A 6,000-nucleotide genomic window follows, 5' to 3' on the forward strand; every position below is an offset into this window, starting at 1 on the left:
TGCGATCTTTCTCTGGCTTCCCAGGCCCGAAAAAGGCCTAAAAGTCCCACAGAGACCGTATCGTCGAAATCTCGCCCTGCAATGAAATTTCAGGCACCAGTATTGCTTAGCCGCACGGTTAGCGTTCCTCTTTAGGTGTAGATGTTGAGCGACTGGTGCATATTTTTATTTCGCATCCTATCATCCTTTTTTTCATCTAATACTGATAGAAGAAATCGTATACCTTGGGCCTAAATTTGTTCCCTTACTTGTAAGTGCACATGTTTCAGCTTCATACATACCTGCACACGTCCGGCCATCCTGATTTGGGTTTTCCGTGATTTCCCTAAATCACTCCAGGCAAATGCCGGGATGGTTCCTCTGAAAGGGCACGGCCGACTTCCTTCCCCATCCTTCCCTAATCCGATGAGACCGATGACCACGCTGTCTGGTCTCCTTCCCCAAAACCAACCAACCAACCATACCTGCACACATGTACCATCATAGCCATGCAGAAGTTCAGTATCATAAGCTTACTTGCTTTCATTCCTATTCCTAAGATTCTGCTTATTGTACCAGCTATCCTGCTCAAAACTAGCACCATGGAACCGCCAAAAGCTGCCATAATAAATACTTAGTCATGTTTAAACTTTCCGTCGTGATGGAACTTGGGAACGCAGTGGTATGATAAGTTTTATCTATATATTTAAAAATGCTAATACGAGTATATATATATATATATATATATATATATATATATATATATATATATATATATATGTTGTTGTTGTTGTGGTCTTCAGTCCTGAGACTGGTTTAATGCAGCTCTCCATGCTACTCTATCCTGTGCAAGCTTCTTCATCTCCCAGTACCTACTGCAACCTACATCCTTCTGAATCTGCTTAGTGTATGCATCTCTTGGTCTCCCCCTACGATTTTTACCCTCCACGCTGCCCTCCAATACTAAATTGGTGATCCCTTGATGCCTCAGAACATGTCCTACCAACCGATCCCTTCTGGTCAAGTTGTGCCACAAACTCCTCTTCTCCCCAATCCTGTTCAGTACCTCCTCATTAGTTATGTGATCTACCCATCTAATCTTCAGCATTCTTCTGTAGCACCACATTTCGAAAGCTTCTATTCTCTTCTTGTCCAAACCATTCATCGTCCATGCTTCACCTCCATACATGGCTACACTCCATACAAACACCCTCAGAAAAGATTTCCTGACACTTAAATCTATACTCGATGTTAACAAATTTCTCTTCTTCAGAAACGCTTTCCTTGCCAATGCCAGTCTACATTTTATATCCTCTCTACTTCGACCATCATCAGTTATTCTGCTCCCCAAATAGCAAAACTCCTTTACTACTTTAAGTGTCTCATTTCCTAATCTAATACCCTCAAAATCACCCGACTTAATTCGACTACATTCCATTATCCTCGTTTTGCTTTTGTTGATGTTCATCTTATATCCTCCCTTCAAGACACCATCCATTCCATTCAACTGCTCTTCCAAGTCCTTTGCTGTCTCTGACAGAATTACAATGTCATTGGCGAACCTCAAAGTTTTTATTTCTTCTCCATGGATTTTAATACCTACTCCGAATTTTTCTTTTGTTTCCTTTACTGCTTGCTCAATATACAGATTGAATAACATCGGGGAGAGGCTACAACCCTGTTTTACTCCCTTCCCAACCACTGCTTCCCTTTCATGTCCCTCGACTCTTATAACTGCCATCTGGTTTCTGTACAAATTGTAAATAGCCTTTCGCTCCCTGTATTTTACCCCTGCCACCTTTAGAATTTGAAAGAGAGTATTCCAGTCAACATTGTCAAAAGCTTTCTCTAAGTCTACAAATGCTAGAAACGTAGGTTTGCCTTTCCTTAATCTTTCTTCTAAGATACGTCGTAAGGTCAGTATTGCCTCACGTGTCCCAGTATTTCTACGGAATCCAAACTGATCTTCCCCGAGGTCGGCTTCTACTAGTTTTTCCATTCGTCTGTAAAGAATTGGTGTTAGTATTTTGCAGCTGTGGCTTATTAAACTGATTGTTCGGTAATTTTCACATCTGTCAACACCTGCTTTCTTTGGGATAGGAATTATTATATTCTTCTTGAAGTCTGAGGGTATTTCGCCTGTTTCATACATCTTGCTCACCAGATGGTAGAGTTTTGTCAGGACTGGCTCTCCCAAGGCCGTCAGTAGTTCCAATGGAATGTTGTCTACTCCGGGGGCCTTGTTTCGACTCAGGTCTTTCAGTGCTCTGTCAAACTCTTCACGCAGTATCGTATCTCCCATTTCATCTTCATCTACATCCTCTTCCATTTCCATAATATTGTCCTCAAGTACATCGCCCTTGTATAGACCCTCTATATACTCCTTCCACCTTTCTGCTTTCCCTTCTTTGCTTAGAACTGGGTTTCCATCTGAGCTCTTGATGTTCATACAAGTGGTTCTCTTATCTCCAAAGGTCTCTTTAATTTTCCTGTAGGCAGTATCTATCTTACCCGTAGTAAGATAAGCCTCTACATCCTTACATTTGTCCTCTAGCCATCCCTGCTTAGCCATTTTGCACTTCCTGTCGATCTCATTTTTGAGACGTTTGTATTCCTTTTTGCCTGCTTCATTTACTGCATTTTTATATTTTCTCCTTTCATCAATTAAATTCAATATTTCTTCTGTTACCCAAGGATTTCTACTAGCCCTCGTCTTTTTACCTACTTGATACTCTGCTGCCTTCACTACTTCATCCCTCAAAGCTACCCATTCTTCTTCTACTGTATTTCTTTCCCCCATTCCTGTCAATTGTTCCCTTATGCTCTCCCTGAAACTCTGTACAACCTCTGGTTCTTTCAGTTTATCCAGGTCCCATCTCCTTAAATTCCCACCTTTTTGCAGTTTCTTCAGTTTTAATCTACAGGTCATAACCAATAGATTGTGGTCAGAGTCCACATCTGCCCCTGGAAATGTCTTACAATTTAAAACCTGGTTCCTAAATCTCTGTCTTACCATTATATAATCAATCTGATACCTTTTAGTATCTCCAGGGTTCTTCCATGTATACAACCTTCTATCATGATTCTTAAACCAAGTGTTAGCTATGATTAAATTGTGCTCTGTGCAAAATTCTACCAGGCGGCTTCCTCTTTCATTTCTTAGCCCCAATCCATATTCACCTACTATGTTTCCTTCTCTCCCTTTTCCTACACTGGAATTCCAGTCACCCATAACTATTAAATTTTCGTCTCCCTTCACAATCTGAATAATTTCTTTTATTTCATCATACATTTCTTCAATTTCTTCGTCATCTGCAGAGCTAGTTGGCATATAAACTTGTACTACTGTAGTAGGTGTGGGCTTCGTATCTATCTTGGCCACAATAATGCGTTCGCTAAGCTGTTTGTAGTAGCTTACCCGCGTTCCTATTTTCCTATTCATTATTAAACCTACTCCTGCATTACCCCTATTTGACTTTGTGTTTATAACCCTGTAGTCACCTGACCAGAAGTCTTGTTCCTCCTGCCACCGAACTTCACTAATTCCCACTATATCTAACTTTAACCTATCCATTTCCCTTTTCAAATTTTCTAACCTACCTGCCCGCTTAAGGGACCTAACATTCCACGCTCCGATCCGTAGAACGCCAGTTTTCTTTCTCCTGATAACGACATCCACTTGATTAGTCCCCGCCCGGAGATCCGAATGGGGGACTATTTTACCTCCGGAATATTTTACCCAAGAGGACGCCATCATCATTTAATCATACAGTAAAGCTGCATGCCCTCGGGAAAAATTACGGCCGTAGTTTCCCCTTGCTTTCAGCCGTTCGCAGTACCAGCACAGCAAGGCCGTTTTGGTTATTGTTACAAGGCCAGATCAGTCAATCATCCAGACTGTTGCCCTTGCAGCTACTGAAAAGGCTGCTGCCCCTCTTCAGGAACCACACGTTTGTCTGGCCTCTCAACAGATACCCCTCCGTTGTGGTTGTACCTACGGTACGGCTATCTGTATCGATGAGGCACGCAAGCCTCCCCACCAACGGCAAGGTCCATGGTTCATGGGGGGATATATATATATATATATATATATATATATATATATATATATATATATATATATACCAATCGGTGAATAACTTTCGGACGAACATTTATATTTTTATTGGTTTCCCCTTTACTTATTACTTATATTTTTATTTATTATACGTGGCGCTCCAGTAGGTATATAAAAACACGTTTGATCGAATGAAATTTGTGTCAAAATTTCAAACGTATCGATGAAGAACTTTCGGTGACTGGAAATTTTGAACACATTTTTGCTAACCAATAGGTATATAGAAACACGCACACATTCGAATGTAACGTGGTGAGAAAATTTCAAAGCAATCAGTGAAGACCTTTCGGAGATTTATGATCTTGTACAAATGAACATTTATACACATATAAATAAAAATGTAAATGTTCGCTTATTCAAAATATTAATTCTACGAAAGTTCAACGATTTCTCTGAAATTTTGAGACAGCTTTATAGTCGAATGAACGCCTGTTTTATATACCTGTTTTTAAATTATATATGTTACATAAATAAATATGTAAAACATGAAGTGGAAAAGTTATTACTAAAAATCTCTAAAAATTTGTGACCGATTTATGCTAATTTTTTTTACACTGCTCTGTCAATCATTCGGACGTATGCTACACAGGGTGAGTATTAATAAAACCTTCAAACTACGGGACGAATTGCTGAGTGGAAATGGAGGAATAGTCTTCCTATGAGCATCTGCCCGAAAGCGACGTTGTGAGTGCAACGCCAACAAACTGTCCCGGAACACAGTACAGGGCTAAATCGCATTCACGTCACAACAGATGTTCAAAGAGGCCTCAGTTGGATGCAATGCACGCGTTCAAACGTCGGTAAGAAGACTGGTGAAAGAAATCCTATAATTGTGACGATCAGGTGCAAAAATTATCGACAAAATCCTTCTAGTAGAGGGAAATCCGATGCTGATAATCCTTGCACTCATTGCAGGCGATATGGATGGTAGTGGTTGTCATGCAGGATGCACACAATCGTTCTTTTGCTTACAGCATGTTGGCGGGCCACTTGCCTGGTGCTTGTATTAGGGTTCGTCTTAATATCCTGTGGAGCCCTGTCCTCCAGGTCTGGCGTACACACAGTCTGCGCCTCCGAGCACTTTTGTGATGATCACACAAGCGTCAAAAATGTGCTTGAAATGCTTTGTGAAGGTACTTGTTTTGGTACAGCCGTGCTGCCTCTCGACTGTTTTCATCTGCTTGGCCATACACAAACACAATCTCGGCTCTTTCCCGTCATGAATACCGGACCATTCTGCTGCTTACTCAATGCTGTGTCCATCATACAGCCTGCAACGCACAAGGAACACACATCACGTGGTCAGATAAACTGTCCTTCGTCAGCACCATCTACCATGGCAGCGATGCATTTCTGGAGACATGGTCATAGAACCTACTTTCATCTATTTCCAGTTAGGAATCCCTCGTTGCAGTTTGTCGGTTTTATTAATGTTCGCCCTATACATTTTTTATACAAGTAAGTGGAGATGGACAGAGAGAGGGGGGCAGGAAGGAGAAGATGGACAGAGACAGGGGCCAGGATGTGGTGGACAGAGTGAGGGAGAAGGAAGGGCAGATGGACAAGGAGATGGGGAGGAGGATATGGACAGAGAGAATGTGTGTTTGTGGCGAGGGGAGGGAGAGAGAGAGAGAGAGAGAGAGAGAGAGAGAGAGAGAGAGAGAGAGAGCGTGAGAAAGGAGAACACCGGGTCGTGCTTCCAATTCCCATACGTGTTAGAAAAGTGTGCTTTCTGTCTCCTATCTTTTTCGTTTAACTAGACTTATAAGTTCATTTTCCGTTTAGCCAGACAGACCCACAGCAACGTATGGCTGGAAGGAATTAGTTGTAAATAAATTTGCCACAGGCTGCAAGATATTTATTGTTTTTATTTTTTATTGTAGCATAATGGATTTTGGAGCTAC

The sequence above is a fragment of the Schistocerca nitens genome, chromosome 8 (assembly GCF_023898315.1).
Source record: "Schistocerca nitens isolate TAMUIC-IGC-003100 chromosome 8, iqSchNite1.1, whole genome shotgun sequence".
NCBI lineage: Eukaryota > Metazoa > Arthropoda > Insecta > Orthoptera > Acrididae > Schistocerca > Schistocerca nitens.